Source organism: Odontesthes bonariensis, chromosome 11 (assembly GCF_027942865.1).
Source record: "Odontesthes bonariensis isolate fOdoBon6 chromosome 11, fOdoBon6.hap1, whole genome shotgun sequence".
Lineage (NCBI taxonomy): Eukaryota > Metazoa > Chordata > Actinopteri > Atheriniformes > Atherinopsidae > Odontesthes > Odontesthes bonariensis.
Window position 1 is genome coordinate 27,329,962 of NC_134516.1, and position 26,896 is coordinate 27,356,857.

Genomic DNA, 26,896 nt, shown 5'->3' on the forward strand with positions numbered 1-26,896 from the left:
ATGTGAAAGAGCTGTCTTTCTTTCAGTTTGCATCCACCTTTGCCACATCCAGCTGTTAATCATTTCCTCCACAGAGGACAAGAACAAAGGAAAGACAACTGGAGAATGCGGGCGTCGATCCCGCTACCTCTCACATGCGAAGCAAGCGCTCTACCATTTGAGCTAATTCCCCTTCGGTTGATGTATTCTTAGCGCTTCCAAATTAACGAACCATTTCTGACCAAACGATCCATTCCTTGATATATCAAAAGGAATAGATTTCACAACTGAAGCTTGTTGGTTTTTCTCAGTGTTTTTCAGAGTGGTTGAATGTATCAAGTAGAGTCTTGCGTTCGATCAGTGAGACATGGAAAATCCGTAGTGTTTCATGGTTTGGCAGATTCTTTTTTCTTTCCGTTTTTAAACAAATTTGAATTAGCACATTAGTTGGTTTGTCTTTATAAGATGATCATTAAGGCCTCTCACCAGAAGAGCACCTAAATTATTTCTGAGGAGTTTGGACATAAATCGCGCCACATTTCACATGGAAAGAAAGCCCTTTATAATTTGACCTAATTTGCCTTCCACATTTGGGTATATACTGAAGAGATTGTAATAACACAAACCCTAACTTTGACTTGTCCTAAGTTCAATTGCTTTCGTTTCGCCCAATTTTAAATCAAACATCCTTACATGAAACCACATTTAGATAATAATGATTCTATTTTTGTGAAAGGAGGATGAATTCATACCCTCTGCACGCAAGGCCATTGTACCTAATGAGGCCAAACCTACAAAAGAGAGGACAAGGTGGCCGAGCGGTTAAGGCGATGGACTGCTAATCCATTGTGCAGCCTGCACTTCCTCTGCACCTCCACCTGCAGCCTCCACCTCCTCTGCACCTCCACCTGCAGCCTCCACTTCCTCTGCACCTCCACCTGCAGCCTCCATCTCCTCTGCACCTCCACCTGCAGCCTCCACCTCCCCTGCACCTCCACCTGCAGCCTCCACCTCCTCTGGAAGCCAAACTGGCCCATGGAAAACTGCCACTGTGAAAGCGCTGCTGGCACGGAGCAAACATTTGTCTCCCTCACAGCTGGCAAAAAAGCTGACATCACCAGCCAAACCCTGCGAGTAGCAGTTTGAATTTTCCCTCCATCAGTTCTACATGTGTAGCTTTACCATTTTACAGACTTGTAAAACGCAGAGCCTCCACCTTTTTGCAGCTCCAGCACCACAGTGCCCCTTACCACCACCTTCAAAACCCCTGACGGAACACTTGGCCCAACGGCAGCTTTTCCCCTCTGGTAAGTACGCACCATCCTGTGTACATTTGTCTCTGTGCGTTGTTAGCAGCAGGCCTGATGGTTTAAACATTTGTTCTCCAGGCACTTCTGAGGTTGATGATGAGGAACTGGTATCTGCTGCAGAGCAATGTGAAGCACAGCTAAATACAGGTGTGGCATATGACACACATATTGGGAGAATGTTTAGTGACAACACTAAAAAGTATTATTTTGTGGAAAACTTCTGTGTTTTAATATATTTTTCTTCACAATACAGAATTATATCAACCGGGATGCATTCTTTGAGTGCACTTCTTCCAAACCTTAAGGATGTACAAAGGTGTCTGGTTATTGTTTTGTGATTTTGCTTCCCTCAGCTCACTTCCACTTAACTCTGCACACCCATGTGCTCTAATACAATCACCTGAATTTGAATGCCATTTTTTGCAGTTACACTGCATGCTCCTCTCATTCACGCTTCAGCTCCTCTGAGCCCACAGACGGTGGCCATTCCTTGTTCTAACCATTAGAATCGATTAGTAATCGTAGTCTCTTTACTGTGTCTGTGTGCATGTTTCATATCTGTGGGCATCATTAATACTACTGAATTCATTTTGCATCATTTTTCTTGCTCTATTCCATTTAATTGTTACTTTTTTTAACATCATTTCTTGTATTCACAGCTTCATATTTCTTGCATCAGAAAGTGTACACTGGGTTCTTTGCTTCTTAAAACTAATCCTTCAGTTTCTTTCTGTAGTATTTCTGCACTGCGCCTGTTTGTGAGCTGCATTTATGGCATCTTACTATCAAACGCAACAGTCAATCTAATATTGTTTTGCTGCCTGCTTGCCTCGTTTCTCCTTCATCAGCTCTTGCAGCCACTGTGCATCTGGAGGCCGGTGCCGATCCTCCACCAGCAGCGATACCGGGTCTGGTTCTTCATCAGCCACCGGCTGAGCTTCCCAGTCACTGGAAGAGTCAGCTTCCACCTTTCCAGCAGGAGTGGATTCGGCGCACATTGTTCAAGGCCAACCCACGAACCGGCAAGCTGGAGCTGGTGGCTCCGCTGAAGCTTTGGTGGCATCCTCCTCAGCCCCCCCTCATCCACAGCCAGCCTCCCGCCTCACCCGACCAGTTCTTCTGTCGGCCAGTCTTCCTGTGGATGCCCCAGAAGATGTGGCTGTTTCCTCTCGTCTGTGTCCGTCCAGCCTGTGGCAAGCGCAGACTAACAGCAGCAGGGCTGTACCAAACGGTGCGCAAGGTGTTGGACATTGACGGGTGGTCTTTCTTAAGGACATCACTTTCAGATCCTGTTCATCTGCAGTAGATAGTTCTTTAGGCCTGACACTTCTTCTTTTGTCCTCCACTTGTCCAGTTTCCTCAAATGTTTTAAGGACACACTGCACACCATGCTGAGATATGCCAAGTTTTCAGCTAACAGCTCTTTGGGAATCACCTTGTTGCTGCAGAAATCCTATTTTGCTGTTTTTCACAGATGCAACTAAAGAAATGGGAACAAATGATGTGTCTTTGTAAAAACACCAAATTGCTATTTAAAATGGTTCTTTGCTAAGTTGTCTGTTATGTGTAGATGCTGGTTCTTCAAAGGACCGGAGAACTATTGTTCAGGACCACTTTGGCATGTTGTTAGAAATATATATATATATATATTCACACAACACTACCACACAGATGTTCAAAGCCACTCTGAAGCCACTAGCACCTGCTCTGAGGAGGAGTGAGTGGGGTGGGGGCGGGGTGGGCCGTCGGGGGCGAGGCCAGCGCCAGACCAGCGATTTCTTCTCCTGCCTGGGGTTGAACGGAGGTTGATTTTACTCTATATCGCCACCTCCTGGCCAGAAAAACTGCCGGTCCGGCGCTATCAGTTTAGCCTGCTAATTCTGCAGTAAAAGTCAGCTATGCTGCGTATAAACTTTGGTTAGGACATGCCAGTAGGATTATTTCTGCACACTCTTATGGTATGTATAGGTGTTTTTTGTATGCAATACACTTCAAAATGACATAAAAATCGCACATTGTGCCTTTAACAGTCCTGGTAGAGCTCTGAGGTCAACAGATCAGTTTCTGCTGGAAGTGCCCAGTTCAAAATACAAAGCCTGGGGTGACCGAGCCTTTTCCGTCGCTGCCCCCAGGCTCTGGAATAAGCTCCCTGTCCAGCTGCGTCTTCTTTCTGACCTGGGCCTCTTCAGATCTAGGCTAAAAACCTACTTATTTAGGATTGCTTTTAATACCCAGTAGTATGAGGACACTTTTATCTTCTTTCATCTTATTCGATTTTGTTGTATTTTATTGCTTTCATTGTTCTTTTAGTGTTTTTATTTGTTTTCACTTATTCTTCTCTTTATTTATTACCTGCTGTAAAGCACTTTGGTACATCGTAAGGATTGTCTGTACAGGGCTATATAAATAAAGTACATTTACATTTACATGTTCCCACAGCCATAAGGCTTTTTAACAGTGACTGCTGACATGTTCTTCTCAAATTGATTGATTGATTTTTTTATTTGTTTATTTAGTCATTTATTATTATTATTAGTTAGTAGTAGTATTTTTACTAGAATTGGTATTATTATTGTTGTTGTTAATACAATCATTGTAAATATTTTAAAAAAAAATTGAGCTACTTGACTAATTTGAATTTCCCCCATTGGGGGATGAATAAAGTATTTTTCTATTCTATTTTCTGTTCTATTCATCTATATGTGGAGCTATAACTGATGAGTTAGATGTAAAGGTTAAATTTGAATAAACATTTTGAGCCGTGCTTCTGAATCACATTTAAAGTTGTCATTATCGTAACAGGGAGACTGTTCGTTTGGTTATTGATTAATCGACTGGTTATTAACACACAACAGGCTGAGTGAAAAATAAAACTCCTGTCAACGGTCAAGGGATTGTTGTTTTCCTCCGACCCTGAAACGCCGAATTGTGTCTTTTAAAAAGCGGGCATCACGTTGCCATGGAAACGGTTCGCTTCGATGTTTGAAAACTAACGTTAACCAAGAAAGACGGGAGGAAGTGTAAAACTGAAAGACTGTGTGTCGTTAATTTGGTCAAAAATAACAGATAGTCATGTTTTCGAAGCCCGCAACTCCCGTGAGTCCGCCTGCTGGGTAAGTTTTTCTTCACGTTTGTGATTCCCAGCCTGAGCGGCCTCTAACTATCTGCCACCCCCTGTGTGTGTGTTAGCAGCAGGACGGCGAGCCGAACGAAACCTTCGACGTCAGAGTTACGTATATTCCTGGACTGAATTTCAGGTGAAAGAAAGGGAGTTACGCCGGTAATACGTGCAAGCGTGTGACGCGGGCGAGGCGGGGCGTTCCATTATTTTCCGTTGGGAAGCGGTAGCGAGGCGGAAGGTGGTGACGTAGGGAAGCGAGGCAGGCGGGCGGTTTGCGAGCGGGGCGAAAAAGTTGAGCTTGGTTGAAAAAAATGTAATGAGGAGCGAAGTTCGCGAAGCGGTAACCAATGGGATAGGTTTCAAATGACGTTAACGTCATGGCGTCAGGTGCGTCACAAGCACTACGTGAATCCAAATCCATCGCGGGACATTTAAAAATGGAGGAGGTTTTAATAGCGGCGGTATCGAATAGCCCGATATTATTTGATAAGTCCCTATACGTGTATAGGGACGCTTTGAAAAAGAATGCAGCCTGGGTGAAGGTGGCCAGCATTGTTGGTATTCCTGGTGAGTTTTTATCTACTTGTACAATTTGTAATTGAACAGAGATGATTGTATGACCACAACATTAGCTAAGCTATGCTAGTATGACCAGAAAAGAAGTCATGTGTAGATGGTAGCAATGTTAGTATGACAAAAATGATAATATAATTGTCCATTATGTAATTTAACTGTGTAGGCTATATATATATATATTGTATATGTAGGCTATATATGTGCTATATATGTGAATGCATGTTGTGTGTACTAGTTTAAAAAGTGCTATACATTAAAAGTACCTTAATGCATTTCTGTCATGGACTGAGTAGGCCTACATGGGAAGATTGGGTCATTATTGAAATGAACACACACACACACACACATAAGCATCACAGACTGCTTATAATTTACTGTAATACTATTATGTAGGTGTAGTAACAATATTATGCAGGTGTATGTATAATACTTTTCTGTAATGTGTGTCTGTATAATCCATTAGTGTGTGTCTCAACATGTGTCTCAACATTTGTTTGTGTTTGTTTCCTTATGATTTATGAATAATTAGAGGAAGAATGTAGGAGGAAGTGGAAGGCGCTGCGGGACCAATTCCGAAAGGAAAAAAACAGAGAGAAGTCCCTGCAGAGGAGTGGTGCGGCGGCAGTCCACAACGTGAGGTGGAAATATATGGGCTCCATGGAGTTTCTAACTCCATTTATGGAGTTTAGGGAGACTGTCTCCAATTATCCCCCAACCTACCCCCGAACCTCCACTGCTCCTGCCTCCATTTTACACACAGCCTCCTCTGCTATCTCCTCCGCCACCACCTCTACCATCTCCTCTGCCATCGTCTCTGCCATCTCCTCCGCCACCACCTCTACCATCTCCTCTGCCATCGTCTCTGCTATCTCCTCCGCCACCACCTCTACCATCTCCTCTGCCATCGTCTCTGCCATCTCCTCTGCCACCACATTTGCACCCCCCTCCTCGCCACCCACCTCTTCCTCTATCTTGGCCACCACCTCTCCACCCACAGCATCCACCTCCTCTGCAGCCACCGCCTCCTCTCCACCACACTCCTTTGCAGCCACCACCTCTACTGCTGTCACCCCGACCAGCAGGCCTCCAGCTGGCGTGACAGACAGGCCTGTGCCAGGAAGGCGAAGGCCTCGCCAGCAGACCGCCAACGAGCGCCTGTTGGACATTCTTGAGCGGCGCCAGGCCCAACCTGCCCAACCTGCCCCTCTGGAGGAAGATGAGGACATCTTGGTCTTCAAAAGCCTCCTCCCTGCTCTCCAGAGGCTGCCTCAACGCAAAAAAGAGGAGCTCAAGATCCAATTCTACGCAAAGGTCTTGGATGCTGGAAGTTTGATGAATGATAGTGAGTGACTGAGTGTGCATGCTGTGGCTGTGTAGGTCTTCTGTTATGTTTACATGGTATATTGTGTGTTCTGTTTATATACTACATTGTATGTTATATAGGCCTAGCTGTGTTATATAGTTTATGTTATATGTTTATATAAATACACATATATATATATATATATATATATATATATAATCTATATCTATGTATATACATATATATATTATCTATATAATCTATTATCTATATCCATTATCTATTATCTATATCTATGTAGTATCTATATCTATGTATATATCTATATCTATATATAAATGTCATGTGGGGGGAGGGTGGGGGGCAAGTTTTTATAATAAAATGTATGACTTCTTTGAATTGAATTGAATTACTGTTGTATGAGGTTTATTTAAATGTCTTTAAAATTACTTGTAATTAACTTCAGTCTAGAAGTTCAGTCTTCACAATTAATTATTTTTTAATACCATTAATACATCTAATTATTTATGAATGCTATAAAATACTAGCCTGGAAAACCAGCGCCAACTGCAGAACGGCAAAATGTTTCGCCTGCGGTTGGGTCTGGCCTCGATCCACTTGTCATTTTGAAAATACTGCCCTGCATCTGGCAGATGGCAACTAAACCAATCACAACGCAGAGATGTGTTTTGAATCAACGCGGGCGGGCCAGAGGGTTCTGGTGCGGGGTTTTGAGGGAGTGACGACAGAGCAGTGCGACGTTGGGCAGTGGAAGCGAACATAGACAAGCGAAAGCACAACAAGAAAGATGGCGGCGGCAATGGAATAGTGCTCGTTTGATTCAGCCTTGGCACACAGCCATTATAACGAACAGCCTTGCCACTCTGTATTAAGCCCCATTGTACCGGCTTTTTGGCTGCAGTTCCACCAGAATTCCACTGGGAGCGTCGGTGGAGACCAGAATGAATGGGGCCCTATGGAGCTAGATGCTACAAATGGTCAGTTTCACCTAAGTCTCCTCAAGAGCGCTCAGATTTGAATGTAGTTTCTGAGAGCTCAACATGGGTTTCAAGTAAAAAATCTACTGAACGAGTACATATATCGCTTTGATTTCTTACTGGTTGGCTTCTTGTTGTCCACAACGCGCTAGCATTGTGCTAATGACAGCTGGTCGACCCGCTATGTATGACGTCATATACACTTCAAATCCTTTTTTTAAGCAAATGAGTGGCTCTAAAAATCTAAAACTCAGCCATGGGTATTTTCTAAACACCCTTTTTCGAAAACAACATTCGAATTACTAGAGAAAAAATTATATCTTGAGATAAGGGCACGAAAGGGCGTATAGCTCCATAGGACTCCATTCATTCTGGTCTCCAAAATTGGGCGCCCCACGTGGACAGAGGGTGGAACTGCAACCAAAATCGCCTCGTTGGAAACCGGAAATGCACCGTGAGTGGCGTATCTGTCCTATTATAGAATCTGTGCTTGGCATCAGTTTTGGAAGAGTCCCCTCCCACCAAAGCTTTCTGTCGCGCTTACTACGTCACAGTCAGTTGCGCTGATTGGTCAGAGCATTGGCCTATAGGCACAGACGCGGTTTGAAAGACAACGGGTTGTGCTCATCAACAATGTTCCGTTGTATCCATGGATCGGTGCCAGACTAAATTAGACATCCAATCCATTTAGGCTGGTTTATCAGGCTAATAAAATACTTGTTTTACTGTAACAGTTAATACTTGATACTTGGTTGCTTTTCAATGACACATATGGGTGGCTCTGAAAAGAGCCTTTGGGTGGCTCTTATAAGAGCCTTTTAAAAACAGGTGTTTCAAACATTATGCTGCCATGGCACAGCACCCTCGTTGTTGAAGTAGGCCATGTACCTCCCTGTTGTGGATGGCCTCTCGCGTAGCGTTGTTCGAACCTGTTCGAGGTGCGTCGACAAGCCCATCCACCGCGCCGTCGTCGTCCTCCTGGGATGGACCAACCCGGCGATGTCTGCTCCCTCCTTCCATCCTCATGAAGTTGTGAAGGATGCAGGTGGCCCTCACACACCACTCTGCCCTCTCCGGTTCGATGGTCAGCGCCCGGCGATACATGCGCCACTGACTTGCCAAAATACCAAATGCGCATTCCACAGTCAGCCTGGCACGGCTGAGCCGGTAGTTGAAAATGCGCTTCTCTGGTTCCAGGTGCTTACCGAGGAAAGGGCGCAACAGGTTCCTGCGCAGGGGAAAGGCTTCGTCCCCCACTAACGCATAGGGTAGGGTACCGTAGCCCTCTGCTCCCGCGATGGCGCTGTCCTGAGGGAGATCCAGTTTCCCATCTCGCAGTCTCTGCCCAAACTCCGAGTTGGCCAGGGTTCCTCCATCGCTGTTGCAGCCGTAGCTGCCCACGTCGATCATCCTGAACCTGTAGTGCACATCCATAACGGCAAGCAGGACAATGGAGTAAGTCCCGTGGTAGTTGTGAAAGAGGGAGCCGGAATTTGGAGGGGCCAGCACGAGTACATGCTTGCCATCAATGGCACCTAAACAGTTTGGGAAGTTCCACCGTACATGGAAATCCTGAGCGATGCACTTCCAATCCTGTTTGGTTGGCACAGGCATGTAGTCGTTCAACAGACCCTCCCAAATAGCACGGCACACCTCCTCCACGATGATGCCCACCGTACACACACCTACACGGTAGCTGAAGCTGATGGTCGTGAAGGAATCTCCGGTGACAAGGTAAAGCAGGCAGATGGCAAGTCGTCGGCTGGTCCGATGGGCTCCCTGCACACCCACCGGTGAGTGAAAGCCGGTCCAACTTTAGACAGCAGAGTGTCAAACTCATCCCTCGTTAAGCGAAAGTACTGCTGAAAAAGACCGGGATCCAGCCGCAGCTCCTGCACCAGCCGGTGAAATTCGCCCAACTCCGTCCGAGCCTGGCGGATAGGATGGACCCAAAAGCGCCTTTGACTCCCTCTCAATTGCAATAAAAAATACAAAATGACGAGACTCTCAAAATCGAAATCCATGGTAGTAGCAAACGTATGCAATGCACAATGAAAAATATAATTTTGGAACGGTATTTATAGAATACAAAAAAGGTGGGAAGCTACGAGATTGGTGGAAAAGATCATTTTATGCATGTCTTGAACTGAGAAAATGCGGGAGATGGTTTTATTGGCCAAAACGTAGTTGTAGCGTAGCTATTGGCCAAAAAAAAACAGTTATGTCAAGTTCAATATTGTAATGATGGATAAACACTCCAACGCAGTGTAATGTAGATGTATATAACTGTATATAATAACTGTATATAAGATCTGTGCACGAGTATTCATACGGCCCTTTTCGCGAACTATTTCTACACGTCCCTGTGGCCCTTTAACAAAAACAAACCTTGGTTGCGATGGCAACGTTCTTCGACACGCCTAGGCGAGGCGGGCGGGCGGGTTGAGAGCGGGGGGAAATCGCTCACATGTATAAGCAGCGTTAAAGGAGCTAAGAAAGAAATACAAGGAGCGCAAACAGGTGAGTACGGAAGCCGAGAGCGGCCGTGGTACATATAAACTTTTTTTTGATCATTTTCTCGAGATAACGAGTTAATTTACCGATGGTTTTCAAGGCCACTTTTTCTCCCCAGTCCGCCCCTGTTTATATGTGTTTTATGTGTTCGCAATGTGTTTGTCTTGTAGAGATAACTTTCATATCAGCCCGTGTCATTTAAGGTTCGACTGCAGCTCAATAGGCATTTACACCTAAGTGATCCTGTTGATATAGTCGACTTCATCACTGACCAGCTGAGGGGACCAGGCCGTCTCCATGGTTACCGAATGATGCACGAGAGGTGCCGTTATCGTTATCTCCATAGACATATTATACGCAGACGCCTCATGGCGTGCTGGAACGTAACAGCGTCGCCGCCATATTGGCTGGGTCTCCTCACTCTGGGCCAACACCAGAATCAATTGGAGTCGACGGAGAGTGAGCTACTATGTTCATATTTAGTGCAGTTTATGTTTGCAATAACCAGTGCAGTATTGATACCAGATCGCGTGGGATTACCTTTCACAAGTAAGACTGTCCGGTGTGAAAAAGCCAAGTAGAACACACCGCCTGATAACCGGCGTTAAGACTGCCGTCGTCTCGCTGCCGCCACGCCACGCTCTAGTCTGAAATCGGCCTAAGACGGGAGGGTTTTGTTGGGACTGAGCCGTCAAAGCTCTGTAGTGAGCACTTCAAGCCTGGTGATTTTGACAAGACGGGTGAGATTGTCTTAGAGATGATGCTTGTGTCATTTGTGTTGTCTGTATTTCACAAAGTAAGGGGCACTTTACACGGAAACGAAAACGGGTTAAAGACGCAAAACCTTTTTGCGGATGCACTATATCGTTTAGATGGTAACGGCGTTTTGGGGGCATGAAAATGCAAAAAAGTGAAACCGCCCTCCAGAGTGGAATTCTTGAAAACGCTCCACTGTCGCGCCACCGTGTAACAGTGTTGTTTTCGTCAACGATGACGATGACGAAATCATTTCGTTGACGGCACTTTTTTTCATGACGATAACGAGACGATGACGAGATAAACATAGCTCTCTGATGACGAAAACATGACGAGACGTGTGTGAGTTTTCGTTGACGAGACAAGAATGGACGAAAATGTTAGTGGGTGATCTGTCAGACGTTTAAAATGCATGACATTTCTGCTTATTGTGTGTGTCAATTAAAACCTAAAAAGCATCTGCTGCGGCACCTTAAGGCTCGCCATAGGGATATTTTTTCAAAGGTAAGTTACAAATGCTGTTAACATAATCGATAAATTTCATAGTAAGCTAATACATTAGTACGTTTTCCACATACTCCTGGCGCAAATGGGCTGCTAACTTCAGGCTAAAGTTAGCTTTTGTTACGCTAACGTCAATTCATGATGTGTGTGTTACTTTAGCAGCATGTTTAGCCATGTTTACATTCAGTGACGGTGTGGTTATCTCTTTGTGTGTACGTTCTGTCAACACGTAACTTGATATGTTAAACAGGTCGAGTTACTGTTATACGTAGAGTCTGCCAGCTTTAGCCTAAAAGCCACAAGTGACGTTGTACAGCCCTAACCAGGACCTGTGCGTTTAGTGCGCTTACAGTAAAGTTGGGACACACGCACAGTACAGAATGAAAAATCAGAAAGCTTTAGTACAGGGTCAGTTAATAAGCTATGTATTTTCGTTCTGCTTGTTTGATAGTTAAGACCATACTATTTTCTTAACACGGTAAACTATACTTATTTTTTTCTTTTTTTTGACTAAAACTAGACTAAAACCTTTTTGACTTTTCGTCGACTAAAACTAGACTAAAACCCTTTTGAGTTTTCGTTGACTAAAACTGGACTAAACCTATCACATATAGAAGTAACTAAAATGTGACTAAAACTAATAAGCATTTTAGTCCAAAAGACTAAGACTAAGACTAAATCTAAGATGGTTGTCAAAAACAACACTGCCGTGTAAAGGATGAAAACGCAAAACTGCGTTTTTCGTCACATAGAAAGTAGAAAGACTTGGTCTTGGTAGTGTTGCCACCTAGCCATCTGGCGTGTTTACTGTATCGATAAATATGAAACGTCACACACTTTTGCGTTTCCGTATGCACGCAGATTTTCACCCTAAAACGCTCGTCTAAATGCAGATTTAAAAGTGAAAACGAAACGCCACTTTTGCGTTTTGGTTTCAGATCGTTTCCGTGTAAAGGTAGCCTAAGGCTGCACCGCATCGCAAAATTAACTACCCTGAAGTTACAGAGTGCCAGCATACGCGAAAAGCTGTGCAAAACAGTTATTTTTCAAGGGTTTTAGCTCCCCAGCCCCATTTGCAAGCCTAACAGGGTAGTGTAACGGTGGAATGACCTGGAATTATAACGCTTATTTTTCTAGGCCTTGAAAAAAAATGTACTGAGCTGGTACAGTATATATGTGCAATATTATATTAGATAGATAGCTAGATAGATACTTTATTGATCCCAAAGGAAATTCAAGCATCCAGTAGCAGACATAATAAAGCAATAAAAATGTTTATACAATTATAAACAGTGAAATATAAAGTGATCAGTGAAATTCAGAAGCGCCATCTCTGAGAGTTACATATGCTCAGGGGTGCAAACAGAGGTATGGTCAAAAAGGAGTGAGATTATCGAAGCCCACGCCCCCGCAGGAATTATCATATAATTACATTTTGCCACCACCTCTGCCATCCAGGGCTCACCCTATTCACACAAAAATGTTCTTTATATGAAAATACACTGTCCCAGTTCCTTGGAAATTCTTAAAAGTAAAGAATACTGAGACAACGCTGGAAACATTTGGCATGTCCCCTTTTTTTCAATTTTTTTGAAAAAGTCTGACATTTTGAATATGACTCAATACACACAAGTTCCAAAATATCACACCATTAACAACCTCAGTTCACTCTCATAGACTTTTATATCACCACAACTTTCTTTAGCACACCGAGAAACAACAGAAAAATAGCCTCAGAGCAGCTAAAAAGACAAGTTTCTCACCGTTGCTCTCTGTATTTCAAATTACGCCGATATCGGAGCTAGCAACGGCTCTACAGGTGACAGGTGAGTGTTAAGCTGGGCATACACTGTGCGATTTTTTCAATCGCTGTATTCAGCTGCTGCTACTGTACGAGTGAATCGCAAGGGATAAAACGTCACAGCTCACGATTCCTGTTCTCACACTGTACGACCCGATGGTCTGATGCGATCTGGCTGCTCACACTACACGACACGTCGGACTCGGTCGCTGCCATGCTGTTCTGTTGTCTTTTTCTTCTTCTGTTGACATTTTTCTCTTCCGTACCTATGTGCGCGCATGCGTAGTGTGACAGGATGAGGTCAATCGGCTGGTCCAGCTGCTTCAACTGTGCGAGAGCCTCACGAGGGGCGACCAGGATTTCAAACAAGTTTGATTTTCATCCGATCGATCGGGAGGTGGTCGGGAGGGCTTAATCGTTTGTCGTTACCCCATGTATACTAGACGATGCGAGACGCACGATTGAGATCAAAACTCGGCCTGATCTCCAAAATAGTCGCACGAGTGAAAATCTTGTCCACATCGGGCCAAAAATCACACAGTGTATGCCCAGCTTTAGCCTGTTAGGCACAGAACTAGCATTAGCATGGACGACGGTAAGCGTTAACAAGCCTTTATTTTGATAACTGACTCGTCTTACCGACGTACTTGTCTCCGGACTTCCAATCGGTATGTGCTCTGACTTTCTTTCAGTGTAACTCGGGATTTTTCTCCTTTTTCTGTCCTTTTCACAAGTAGCTGCGCTTTACTTCTCTGGTTAAAGCTGCAGTCTGCAACTCTTTTTCAAGCATAATGCCTGGAACTGTCCGGGGATTCTGAAAGTAGTACATTAAATACCCCAATACAAAAAAAAAATTGTTCTCTAGGTCCCCTATATGTCCCGCTAGGTCCCTCCAAAGCCAGCAGGTTTGTTTACAAAATTGCAGACCGGACCGGTAAAAGGTAACCAATCAGGTTTACGAGCTGGGCTCTGCTGCCTGTCAATCACCGATTGTGCACGCGCGATACAAGGTAGGCTCGTCCCCACGCTTATTTATCTGGACTATTGAACTTCATTATGGGCTAGTCTACTTACTGTGTCTTCCATGATCGCAAATGACAGGTGAGTTGATGAATGAGGAGTCGTGTAGGCGCATCTGGCGTGCACGTAGACGTGCACGAGTTCTCATGTGTTTTGAAGGGGCGGGACAGGAAGTTGAATAACTTTTTATTTTTCGGTTAAAAAATAAGCATTTCTTGCATTTTGCGACTACGGAGGTCACCGTTTTCAACTTCAAGCGTTCTGATAGATCATGTAAACTCTTAAAATGCCAAAAAGTAGGACTTTACGTATGACAACAACAAATCTTGCAGACTGCAGCTTTAAGGTCAGAAAATAACGTAAAAATCGTGCGCCTGCAGTTCACCTGGCTGTTGAGGCACTCCCCACGTGGGGTCATACGAACTGTGCGGTGCATTCAAATGCAACAGGAACATTAAACTTTACAGATGCAAACATAAAATAAATACTCTCCCGCTTCTTTTATTGGTCTCTATGTCAGTCCAGAGAGATTCGGGGCTGAACTTTGATGTAATTATAATCAGACATTACAACAACACCCCCCCCAACCCCTTAAAAAAAAAACTCATCGGATCTGCACGATTCACACAAGTCCCCCAGACAGCTGTGAAAAAGGCGGCATCCGCCAAAAGGCGCGCCGTTTGCACCCCTGATATGCTGCTTCAATAAATGAGTAATAAGTCATGTTGATGAATAATGAATAAATTATTTTTCTATTCTATTTTATTCAATGTTTACTTCCATCATATTTATAATTCCATCATTTTTAGAACTGTATATATCTTTTTCTAATATATTTATAACTGTTTTTATTACTCAACACTTTTTTTTATTCACGACACTTCATCTTCCTCATTGTTGTTGTTTTGTCTTTTGTTTTGTTTTGTCTTTTGTTTGCCAACAAAATTTTGCTGTAGGAATACAAATAAAAAAAATCCTTGAATCCTATATGGGAGCTTGTATGTAATATGTGTTACAGAAGGTTCCTGTGTGTGTGTGTGTGAGAGAGAGAAATAAATTCCATCCATCCATCCATTTTCTGTACCGCTGAATCCGACGGTCGGGTCGCGGGGGGGCTGGAGCCTATCCAAGCGGTCAATGGGCAAGAGGCAGGGTACACCCTGGACAGGCCGCCAGTGAGAAATAAATTCAAATGAAAAATCAAACTTGTCTCTTTGATAAAATATAAAATTTATATTTAAATTAATTTATACATTTATCAATATGCCATAGCCTACCATATGTCTTCGTTAAAGAGCATAATACAAAGTTTTTCAGCATGAAAGCATGTATTCGTAATGTGTGACAGCGTCCAGTATCATAACTAAATCTCTGTCGTTTGTAACAAAGCAAACCGTGTGAAAATCCGGTATATATTCGGAGTTATGGTCATTGTAGTTGGGGATATACACTGTGTGTGTGCTTTCATGCAGTATTTGGAGAATTTGAAGCAGTGCAAGGAGGAGTTGAGGCCCCATCCACACGTAGCCGGGTATCTGCTAAAACGAATATATTTTTCTACGTTTGGACCTGTCATCCACATGAAAACGCATAAAAACGCATCGTAAAGGCATGTTTTTAAAAACTCCGGGCAAAGTGAAGATTTTTGAAAACTCCGTATATGCATTTGCGTGTAGACAGAGATAACCGGAGTTTTGCGTTTTCGAACGTCACAATATGCGCCAAAACAACAACAAATCTGCTTTAAAGTCTAAAGTGCGACCTTTGTTTACTGAAGAAGCATGGATGCCTTGAGAACTGTGGTGGTTATCATTGTGCAGGCGCTGTTTGCTGCCTTGATTTTACACGCCCAAGTCGTACTCCCAGAGGAATGGCGTGACAATTTTGCATGTCCCGGTCCTCACTCCTGTCGCTGTCGGAATTATTACGTCCTCATATCATGGGGCAGTCCACTGTAGTGCGATCACCTGTCAGTGTGCTCAAAAAAGTTGCATGCACACTTTATTATTTAGCTGACGAGGGCAGATTGCACAAAACAGCAAATGCATTTTGGTTGTCAAGACAGGTGGTAGAGTGCTCGCTTAGCATGTGAGAGGTAGCGGGATCGATGCCCGTATTCTCCAGTCGTTATTCATTTCTTCTTGTCCTCTTTGGAGGAAATGATTAACAGCTGGATGTGGCAAAGGTGGGTGCAAACTGAAAGAAAGACAGCTCTTTCACATTAGCCTGAAGTCACACTCAAAATTCTTCATGATAGATTCAATCACCCAAATGAACCTAGTGCAAGCAAATAAAAATATTGCGACAAAAGCATTATTTGAAAATCCTGCTTTTAAGAAGTGGAATCAGAAATATTAACATTAAGTAAAGACAGCTCTTTCACATTAGCCTGAAGTCACACTCAAAATTCTTCATCATAGATTCAGTCGCTCAAATGATCTTAGTGTAAGCAAATAAAACTAGAAAGCTGCAAGCAGCTGTATGCGGGACCGAGATGTGCGTACGTTGGGGCATGCGCTGGACGCTGTAGTAGCACAGCTCTGCCCACATGCACGATACCCTCTGCGTACGTACGAGCACATAATAACCCAAATGTGCAGGGGTTTTTGAAAATTTCTAGGGAGCGCCACTGAGCTATTTTGCTCTGCCCAAACACGATACCCTTTACATACGTACGAGGTCGACAGGGTAGACGTGTGTGCCAAGTTTCATAATCTTGCGATGATGATGATAAGGCTTTCAAATCACAAACGCCATCACACAATTTTCACCGCCTGGCCAGGCCCACACCGTTCAGGGTTAGGAAAAGTTTCTCCATCATTCTTTCTCCACATGGCTTAAGAGTAATCTGGCCAAGTTTGGATCAGTTACCATTAAATCTGTAGGAGGAGTTCGATGAAATACGAGGTGTGGAAAAAAAAAAGACGTTTCACACCAGCAGGTGGCGCTATAGGTGGATGTCACTATGATATGTACGCGTTCAGGCTGGGTCCAGCATTCACCGTATGAAGTTTGGGACAGATTGGATAATGAATGTGGGAGTTATAATCGAGGTAATTTTTTGTGGCAAGTGATGGCGAGTCATCAAACTTTGAGGCGTTGCCACGGCCACGCCCTTTGAGTTTTGAAAAAGTTTCCCCATGAATTTTTCCCCCCATGTCTTAAGAGTAAACTGGCCAAGTTTTAAGTCTGTAACATTAAATCTGTCGGGGGAGTTCGATCTGTTGCAAGGTGTGGAATCCGTCAAAAATACGTTCAAGTATTTAAAACATTACAACAATATTGTTGTAATGTTTTAAATACTTGAACGCAGTTTTTCTAGAGGAGATAATTGTTTTGTATATGGGATTATCGTCCATTGACTCTTTTGGGCTTTCACATGAGCGCGCCTACCGACAAGAGGTAAGTGACATGCTGTTTATAAAGTTGTTTTGTAACGTCCCCATGCCAGTAATGTGAGAACCATGCATATGGTTTTGATGGTAAGGCTTGTGACTTTATTGTCGGATGGTTTATAAAGTGGTGTGACGTTTCTGCAGTGTGCAAGTTGTTGTTTTACGTGGAAGGTTTATTATTGCCCATTGGCCACCACGTATTTGGCTAGCATGACAGGCTGCGCAAACAGCGCAATCGCCACACAGGGAGCGCCAATTTGCACCAGTCTGTGTCCTACTGTCAGTATTTGACAACCTCTAGCAATGGTCAGTCTTCAAAATGGGTCAGAGGAAGGAGTTGTGTCTTCAGAGATAATTCATACGATCAACGACACGTCTGACCTTTGTTTTATTTCATCAAATGGTCTAAGGAACGTGTTCTTCTTTCCAGGTTAACTTTTCGCAACCCTGAGTCAATAGTGTTATCGTTGTCGGCAGGACTCCAACCTGCGCGGGGAGACCCCAATGGATTTCAAATCCATCACCTTAACCTCTCGGCCACGACAACCACATACACATGTGCGTTTACCCTTAATATTCAATGGTTACAACTCATCATCTTCATGATGGACTTCAACTCTTAAGACAGACCTAAGTTATGGCGATCAAGAAAAAGCTTATCTTTTGTTTGTTAGAAATGGTCAGTCTTCGAAATGGGTCAGAGGAAGGAGTTGTGTCCTCAGAGATCAATCTGTGCAGAAGTTCATGTGATCAACGACATGTCTGGCCATTGTTTTATTTCATCAAATGGTCCAATGAACTTGTGCTTCTTTCCAGATTAACTTTTTGCAACCCTGAGTCAGTAAAGTTATCGTTGTCAGCAGGACTCGAACCTGCGCTGGGAGACCCCAATGGATTTCTAATCCATCGCCTTAACCTCTCGGCCACGACAACAACATACACTTTTGTTCACCTTTGACATGCAACGGTTACAAATCATCATCTTCATGAAGTACTTCAACTCCTGAGACAGATCTAAGTTATGGCGATCAAGAAAAAGCTTTTTTTTTGTTTGTTAGAAATGGTTAGTCTTCGAAATGGGTCAGAGGAAAGAGTTGTTTCTTCAGAGATCAATCTGTGCAGAAGTTCATGTGATCAACGACACGTCTGGCCTTTGTTTAATCAAACGGTCCAAGGAACTTGTGCTTCTTTCCAGGTTAACTTTTTGCAACCCTGAGTCAGTAAAGTTATCGTTGTCAGCAGAATTTGAACCTACGCGGGGAGACCCCAATGTATTTCTAATCCATCGCCTTAACCTCTCGGCCACGACAACGATATACACGCTTGTTCACCTTTGACATGCAACGGTTACAAATCATCATTTTCATGAAGGACTTCAACTCTTGAAACAGATCTAAGTTATGGCGATCAAGAAAAAGCTTTTTTTTTGTTTGTTAGAAATGGTCACTCTTCGAAATGGGTCAGAGGAAAGAGTTGTGTCTTCAGAGATCAATCTCTGCAGAAGTTCATGTGATCAACAACACATCTGGCCTTTGTTTTATTTCATCAAATGGTCTAAGGAACTTGTGATTCTTTATAGGTTAACTTCTCACAACCCTGGGTCACTAATGTTATCGTTGTCAGCAGAACTCGAACCTGCGCAGGGAGACCCCAATGGATTTCTAATCCATCGCCTTAACCTCTCGGCCACGACAACAACATACATGCTATTCACCTTTGACATGCAACGGTTACAACTCATCATCTTCATGAAGGACTTCAACTCCTGAGACAGATCTAAGTTATGGCGATCAAGAAAAAGCTTTTTTTTTTGTTTGTTAGAAATGGTTAGTCTTCGAAATGGGTCAGAGGAAGGAGTTGTGTCTTCAGAGATCAATCTGTGCAGAAGTTCATGTGATCAACGACACGTCTGGCCTTTGTTTAATCAAACGGTCCAAATAACTTGTGCTTCTTTCCAGATTAACTTTTTGCAACCCTGAGTCAGTAAAGTTATCGTTGTCGGCAGGATTTGAACCTACGCAGGGAGACCCCAATGGATTTCTAATCCATCGCCTTAACCTCTCGGCCACGACAACGACATACACGCTTGTTCACCTTTGACATGCAACGGTTAAAAATCATCATTTTCCTGAAGGACTTGAACTCCTGCGACAGTTCTAAGTTATGGCGATCAAGAAAAAGCTTTTTTTTGTTTGAAATGGTCACTCTTCGAAATGGGTCAGAGGAAAGAGTTGTGTCTTCAGAGATCAATCTGTGCAGAAGTTCATGTGATCAACAACACATCTGGCCTTTGTTTTATTTAATCAAATGGTCTAAGGAACTTGTGCTTCTTTATAGGTTAACTTCTCACAACCCTGGGTCACTAATGTTATCGTTGTCAGCAGGACTCAAACCTGCTCGGGGAGACCCCAATGGATTTCTAATCCATCGCCCTAACCTCTCGGCTACGACAATGCCGTACACGTTTGTTCACCTTTGACATGCAACGGTTAAGACTCATCATCTTCATTAAGGACTTCAACTCCTGAGACAGACCTAAGTTATGGCGATCAAGAAAAAGCTTTTTTGTTTGTTAGAAATGGTCAGTCTTCGAAATGGGTCAGAGGAAGGAGCTGTCTCTTCAGAGATCAATCTGTGCAGAAGTTCATGTGATCAACGACACGTCTGGCCTTTGTTTTATTTAATCAAATGGTCCAAGGAACTTGTGCTTCTTTCCAGGTTAACTTTTTGCAACCCTGGGTCAATAATGTTATCGTTGTCGGCAGGACTCGAACCTGCGCGGGGAGACCCCAATGGATTTCTAACCCATCGCCTTAACCTCTCGGCCACGACAACGACATACACACTTGTTCACCTTTGACATGCAACGGTTACAACTCATCATTTTCATGAAGGACTTCAACTCCTGAGACAGACCTAAGTTATGGCGATCAAGAAAAAGCTTATCTTTTGTTTGTTAGAAATGGTCAGTCTTCGAAATGGGTCAGAGGATAGAGGTGTCTCTTCAGAGCTCAAGCTGTGCAGAAGTTCATGTGATCAACGACACGTCTGGCCTTTTTTTAATCAAACGGTCCAAGGAACTTGTGCTTCTTTCCAGGTTAACTTTTCGCAACCCTGAGTCAGTAAAGTTATCGTTATCGGCAGGATTTGAACCTACGCGGGGAGACCCCAATGGATTTCTAATCCATCGCCTTAACCTCTCGGCCACGACAACGACATACACATTTGTTCACCTTTGACATGCAACGGTTACAACTCATCATCTTCATGAAGGACTTCAACTCCTGAGACAGACCTAAGTTATGGCGATCAAGAAAAAGCTTTTTTTTTTGTTTGTTAGAAATGGTCAGTCTTCGAAATGGGTCAGAAGAAGGAGTTGTGTCTTCAGAGATCAATCTGTGCAGAAGTTCATGTGATCAACGACACGTCTGGCCTTTGTTTTATTTAATTAAATGGTCTAAGGAACTTGCGCTTCTTTCCAGATTAACTTTTTGCAACCCTGGGTCAATAATGTTATGGTTGTCGGCAGGACTCAAACCTGCGCGGGGAGACCCCAATGGATTTCTAATCCATCGCCTTAACCTCTCGGCCACGACAACGACATACACGTTTGTTCATCTTTGACATGCAACGGTTACAACTCATCATCTTCATGAAGGACTTCAACTCCTGAGACAGACCTAAGTTATGGCGATCAAGAAAAAGCTTTTTTTTTGTTTGTTAGAAATGGTTAGTCTTCGAAATGGGTCAGAGGAAGGAGTTGTGTCTTCAGAGATCAATCTGTGCAGAAGTTCATGTGATCAACGACACGTCTGGCCTTTGTTTAATCAAACGGTCCAAGGAACTTGTGCTTCTTTCCAGAATAACTTTTTGCAACCCTGAGTCAGTAAAGTTATCGTTGTCGGCAGGATTTGAACCTACGCGGTGAGACCCCAATGGATTTCTAATCCATCGCCTTAACCTCTCGGCCACGACAACGACATACACGTTTGTTCACCTTTGACATGCAACGGTTACAACTCATCATCTTCATGATGGACTTCAACTCCTGAGACAGACCTAAGTTATGGCGATCAAGAAAAAGCTTTTTTTTTTGTTTGTTAGAAATGGTCACTCTTCAAAATGGGTCAGAGGATAGAGGTGTCTCTTCAGAGCTCAAGCTGTGCAGAAGTTCCTGTGATCAACGACACATCTGGCCTTTGTTTTATTTAATTAAATGGTCCAAGGAACTTGTGCTTCTTTCCAGATTAACTTTTCGCAACCCTGAGTCAGTAAAGTTATCGTTGTCGGCAGGATTTGAACCTACGCGGGGAGACCCCAATGGATTTCTAATCCATCGCCTTAACCTCTCGGCCACGACAACGACATACACGCTTGTTCACCTTTGACATGCAACGGTTACAAATCATCATTTTCCTGAAGGACTTGAACTCCTGCGACAGTTCTAAGTTATGGCGATCAAGAAAAAGCTTTTTTTTGTTTGAAATGGTCACTCTTCGAAATGGGTCAGAGGAAAGAGTTGTGTCTTCAGAGATCAATCTGTGCAGAAGTTCATGTGATCAACAACACATCTGGCCTTTGTTTTATTTAATCAAATGGTCTAAGGAACTTGTGCTTCTTTATAGGTTAACTTCTCACAACCCTGGGTCACTAATGTTATCGTTGTCAGCAGGACTCTAACCTGCGCGGGGAGAGCCCAATGGATTTCCAATCCATCGCCTTAACCTCTCGGCCACGACAACGACATACACGTTTGTTCACCTTTGACATGCAACGGTTACAACTCATCATCTTCATGAAGGACTTCAACTCCTGAGACAGACCTAAGTTATGGCGATCAAGAAAAAGCTTTTTTTTTTGTTTGAAATGGTCAGTCTTCGAAATGGGTCAGAAGAAGGAGTTGTGTCTTCAGAGATCAATCTGTGCAGAAGTTCATGTGATCAACGACATGTCTGGCCATTGTTTTATTTAATTAAATGGTCTAAGGAACTTGTGCTTCTTTCCAGATTAACTTTTTGCAACCCTGGGTCAATAATGTTATCGTTGTCGGCAGGACTCGAACCTGCGTGGGGAGACCCCAATGGATTTCTAATCCATCGCCTTAACCTCTCGGCCACGACAACGACATACACACTTGTTCACCTTTGACATGCAACGGTTACAACTCATCATTTTCATGAAGGACTTCAACACCTGAGACAGACCTAAGTTATGGCGATCAAGAAAAAGCTTGTCTTTTGTTTGTTAGAAATGGTCAGTCTTCGAAATGGGTCAGAGGATAGAGGTGTCTCTTCAGAGCTCAAGCTGTGCAGAAGTTCATGTGATCAACGACACGTCTGGCCTTTGTTTTATTTAATTAAATGGTCCAAGGAACTTGTGCTTCTTTCCAGACTAACTTTTCGCAACCCTGAGTCAGTAAAGTTATCGTTGTCGGCAGGATTTGAACATACGCAGGGAGACCCCAATGGATTTCTAATCCATCGCCTTAACCTCTCGGCCACGACAACGACATACACGCTTGTTCATCTTTGACATGCAACGGTTACAAATCATCATTTTCTTGAAGTACTTCAACTCCTGAGACAGACCTAAGTCATGGCGATCAAGAAAAAGCGTTTTTTTTTTTGTTAGAAATGGTCACTCTTCGAAATGTGTCAGAAGAAGGAGTTGTGTCTTCAGAGATCAATCTGTGCAGAAGTTCATGTGATCAACGACACGCCTGGCATTTGTTTTATTTAATTCAATGGTCTAAGAAACTTGTGCTTCTTTCCAGATTAACTTTTCGCAACCCTGGGTCAATAATGTTATCGTTGTCGGCAGGACTCAAACCTGCGCGGGGAGACCCCAATGGATTTCTAATCCATCGCCTTAACCTCTCGGCCACGACAACGACATACACGCTTGTTCACCTTTGACATGCAATGGTTACAAATCATCATCTTCATGAAGGACTTCAACTCCTGAGACAGATCTAAGTTATGGCGATCAAGAAAAAGCTTTTTTTTTGTTTGTTAGAAATGGTCAATCTTTGAAATGGGTCAGAGGATAGAGGTGTCTCTTCAGAGATCAATCTGTGCAGAAGTTCATGTGATCAACGACATGTCTGGCCTTTGTTTAATCAAACGGTCCAAGGAACTTGTGCTTCTTTCCAGATTAACTTTTCGCAACCCTGGGTCAATAATATTATCGTTGTCAGCAGGACTCCAATCTGCGCGGGGAGACCCCAATGGATTTCTAATCCATCGCCTTAACCTCTCTTTCACGACAACGACATACACACTTGTTCACCTTTGACATGCAACGGTTACAAATCATCATTTTCATGAAGGACTTCAACTCCTGAGACAGACCTAAGTTATGGCGATCAAGAAAAAGCTTTTTTTTTGCTTAAATGGTCACTCTTCGAAATGTGTCAGAAGAAGGAGTTGTGTCTTCAGAGATCAATCTGTGCAGAAGTTCATGTGATCAACAACATGTCTGGCCTTTGTTTTATTTCATCAAATGGTCTAAGGAACTTGTGCTTCTTTACAGGTTAACTTCTCACAACCCTGGGTCACTAATGTTATCGTTGTCAGCAGGACTTGAACCTGCGCAGGGATACCCCAATGGATTTCTAATCCATCGCCTTAACCTCTCGGCCACGACAACGACATACACGCTTGTTCACCTTTGACATGCAACGGTTAGAAATCATCATTTTCATGAAGGACTTCAACTCCTGAGACAGACCTAAGTTATGGCGATCAAGAAAAAGCTTTTTTTTTGCTTAAATGGTCACTCTTCGAAATGTGTCAGAAGAAGGAGTTGTGTCTTCAGAGATCAATCTGTGCAGAAGTTCATGTGATCAACGACACGTCTGGCCTTTGTTTTATTTAATTAAATGGTCTATGGAACTTGTGCTTCTTTCCAGATTAACTTTTCGCAACCCTGGGTCAATAATGTTATCATTGTCGGAAGTTCATGTGATCAACATGTGATCTGGCATTTGTTTTGTTTAATCAAATGGTCCAAGGAACTTGTGCTTCTTTCCAGGTTAACTTTTCACAACCCTGAGTCAATAATGTTATCGTTGTCGCCAGGATTTGAACCTACGCGGGGAGACCCCAATGGATTTCTAATCCAACCCCTTAACCTCTCGGCCACGACAACGACATACACTCGTGTTCACCTTTGACATTCAACGGTTACAAATCATAATTTTCATGAAGGACTTCAACTCCTGAGACAAATCTAAGTTATGGCGATCAAGAAAAAGCTTTTTTGTTTGTTTGTTAGAAAGGGTCAGTCTTCGAAATGGGTCAGAGGAAGGAGCTGTGTCTTCAGAGATCAATCTGTGCAGAAGTTCATGTGACCAACGACACGTCTGCCCTCTGTTTTGTTTCATCAAATGGTCAAAGAACTTGTACTTCTTTCCAGGTTAACTTTTCGCAACCCTGAGTCAATAATGTTGTCGTTGTCGGCAGGACTCAAACCTGCGCGGGGAGACCCCAATGGATTTCTAATCCATCCCCTTAACCTCTTGGCGACGACAACGACATACATGTATGTTCATCTTTGACATTCAACGGTTACAAATCATCATTTTTATGAAGTACTTCAACTCCTAAGACAAACCTAAGTTATGGCAAACAAGAAAAAGCTTCTTTTTTGTTTGTTAGAAAGGGTCAGTCTTCGAAATGGGTCAGAGGAAGGAGCTGTGTCTTCAGAGATCAATCTGTGCAGAAGTTCATGTGATCAAAGACACGTCTGTCCTCTGTTTTGTTTCATCAAATGGTCCAAGGAACTTGTGCTTCTTTCATGGTTAACTTTTCGCAACCCTGAGTCAATAAAGGTATCGTTGTCGGCAGGATTTGAACCTACGCGGGGAGACCCCAATGGATTTCTAATCCATCGCCTTAACCTCTCGGCCACGACAACGACATACACTCGTGTTCACCTTTAACATGCATCAGTTACAAATCATCATTTTCATGAAGGACTTCAACTCCTGAGACAAATCTAAGTTATGGGGATCAAGAAAAAGCTTTTTTGTTTGTTTGTTAGAAATGGTCAATCTTTCAAAATGGGTCAGAGGAAGGAGCTGTGTCTTCAGAAATCAATCTGTGCAGTTCATGTGATCAACATGTGATCTGGCATTTGTTTTGTTTAATCAAATGGTCCAAGGAACTCGTGCTTCTTTCCAGGTTAACTTTTTGCAACCCTGAGTCAATAATGTTATCGTTGTCGGCAGGATTTGAACCTACGCGGGGAGACCCCAATGGATTTCTAATCCATCGCCTTAACCTCTCGGCCAGGACAACGACATGAATGTATTTTCACCTTTGACATTCAACGGTTAAAAATCATCATTTTCATGAAGGACTTCAACTCCTAAGACAGACCTAAGTTATGGCGATCAAGAAAAAGCTTTTTTGTTTGTTTGTTAGAAATGGTCAATCTTTCAAAATATGTCAGAGGAAGGAGCTGTGTCTTCAGAGATCAATCTGTGCAGAAGTTCATGTGATCAACAACACATCTGCCCTCTGTTTTGTTTCATCAAATTGTAAAAATTGGCTTTGTTCTTAGACATTATGAACAAAGCCAAGTACTTTTCCATGATGACCTAAAGTGATCAATGAGTAGAAAGACAAAACAATTGGGAATGCCTGGGAAAGCAAGGACAGATTCAACACACACACATTGTTTTGGGCTGATCCAGAGAATATGACGAAGCATGTTGAACCTTCTCATGTCGAGTGTGAGTCCAACCTATGAGGCTATAAATACAAATTACAACCGGAAATCACGGCTCTGTCTTACGTATTCCTGCGAGAGTTCTGTCATACCGAGAACAGCGCTGAGATACTTCACTTGTTGCCATTGTTGTGGAAATTTTGTCTTAACTCCCTATTAAGATTTTGCTTACCTTCCTATTGCATCTGATGAGAAGTGAAATAGAGACTTTCAGTGTTTCTGCTCGCCGGCCACATGTTTATTTTCTTCTGCAAAAGAGATCAGTCCTCACCAGTCAGCGTTCATGGTGACGAAAGACCCAGCACAAAGGGAATCAAAAGCATTTATACAGGAGGAAGGGGCTTTGTTCTTTCAGGTGTGTATTTCTTCAACTGTCTCCTTGCCACACCCCCTGGGGGAAAGTCTCGCACTTTGGGGAGATGCAGAATCCGGAGACAATGGTCATTTAAATGATTATTGTCTATGTGTTAATCAAGAGACGAATGGTCTGCAGATATTGGATTTACAACAAGGTGTCATCTAAGAGACAAAAGGTTAGCAGACATCGAATTTACCATAACACTTGTCCCTTTTGATTATTAATTAATCACTAATAGGAGACAACCATAAAAAAAATGAAAAAAGAATAAAATGTAATAATGTAAAACAATATTGAAATAGAATTTTAAAAAGATAAAAATTAGAAATCAACCACTTTCTTTCAATTGAGTAGACCGAATCACTAATAGAAAACAAAACAATCTTAAAGAAAAAAAAAAAGAATAAAAAAAAAATGAACATCGAATTTACCATAACACTCCCCTCTTGTGATTAAATTAATCATTTGCACTCGTGTGCTGTTTGCAGACCCTGAACAACACGCCTCCTGCTGTCTTAAGAGACTCAA

The 26,896-nt window shown here is 43.0% G+C and overlaps 13 non-coding genes across 13 annotated transcripts; all 13 read right to left on the minus strand.

Moving 5' to 3' along the window:
* Positions 1-17,742: 17,742 nt before the first annotated feature.
* trnas-uga (transfer RNA serine (anticodon UGA)) lies at positions 17,743-17,824 on the minus strand. The gene has a single exon. It is a non-coding gene; the product is annotated as a tRNA-Ser (tRNA).
* Positions 17,825-18,128: 304 nt separating this feature from the next.
* Positions 18,129-18,210, minus strand: trnas-aga (transfer RNA serine (anticodon AGA)). The gene has a single exon. It is a non-coding gene; the product is annotated as a tRNA-Ser (tRNA).
* Positions 18,211-19,270: 1,060 nt separating this feature from the next.
* trnas-aga (transfer RNA serine (anticodon AGA)) lies at positions 19,271-19,352 on the minus strand. Its single transcript has one exon. It is a non-coding gene; the product is annotated as a tRNA-Ser (tRNA).
* Positions 19,353-20,030: 678 nt separating this feature from the next.
* On the minus strand, positions 20,031-20,112 carry trnas-aga (transfer RNA serine (anticodon AGA)). Its single transcript has one exon. It is a non-coding gene; the product is annotated as a tRNA-Ser (tRNA).
* A 297-nt stretch (positions 20,113-20,409) lies between these two features.
* Positions 20,410-20,491, minus strand: trnas-aga (transfer RNA serine (anticodon AGA)). Its single transcript has one exon. It is a non-coding gene; the product is annotated as a tRNA-Ser (tRNA).
* Positions 20,492-20,794: 303 nt separating this feature from the next.
* On the minus strand, positions 20,795-20,876 carry trnas-aga (transfer RNA serine (anticodon AGA)). The gene has a single exon. It is a non-coding gene; the product is annotated as a tRNA-Ser (tRNA).
* Positions 20,877-21,173: 297 nt separating this feature from the next.
* trnas-aga (transfer RNA serine (anticodon AGA)) lies at positions 21,174-21,255 on the minus strand. The gene has a single exon. It is a non-coding gene; the product is annotated as a tRNA-Ser (tRNA).
* Positions 21,256-21,558: 303 nt separating this feature from the next.
* Positions 21,559-21,640, minus strand: trnas-aga (transfer RNA serine (anticodon AGA)). Its single transcript has one exon. It is a non-coding gene; the product is annotated as a tRNA-Ser (tRNA).
* Positions 21,641-21,937: 297 nt separating this feature from the next.
* On the minus strand, positions 21,938-22,019 carry trnas-gga (transfer RNA serine (anticodon GGA)). The gene has a single exon. It is a non-coding gene; the product is annotated as a tRNA-Ser (tRNA).
* A 299-nt stretch (positions 22,020-22,318) lies between these two features.
* Positions 22,319-22,400, minus strand: trnas-aga (transfer RNA serine (anticodon AGA)). The gene has a single exon. It is a non-coding gene; the product is annotated as a tRNA-Ser (tRNA).
* Positions 22,401-23,085: 685 nt separating this feature from the next.
* Positions 23,086-23,167, minus strand: trnas-aga (transfer RNA serine (anticodon AGA)). The gene has a single exon. It is a non-coding gene; the product is annotated as a tRNA-Ser (tRNA).
* A 676-nt stretch (positions 23,168-23,843) lies between these two features.
* On the minus strand, positions 23,844-23,925 carry trnas-aga (transfer RNA serine (anticodon AGA)). Its single transcript has one exon. It is a non-coding gene; the product is annotated as a tRNA-Ser (tRNA).
* Positions 23,926-25,112: 1,187 nt separating this feature from the next.
* Positions 25,113-25,194, minus strand: trnas-aga (transfer RNA serine (anticodon AGA)). The gene has a single exon. It is a non-coding gene; the product is annotated as a tRNA-Ser (tRNA).
* Positions 25,195-26,896: the final 1,702 nt, after the last annotated feature.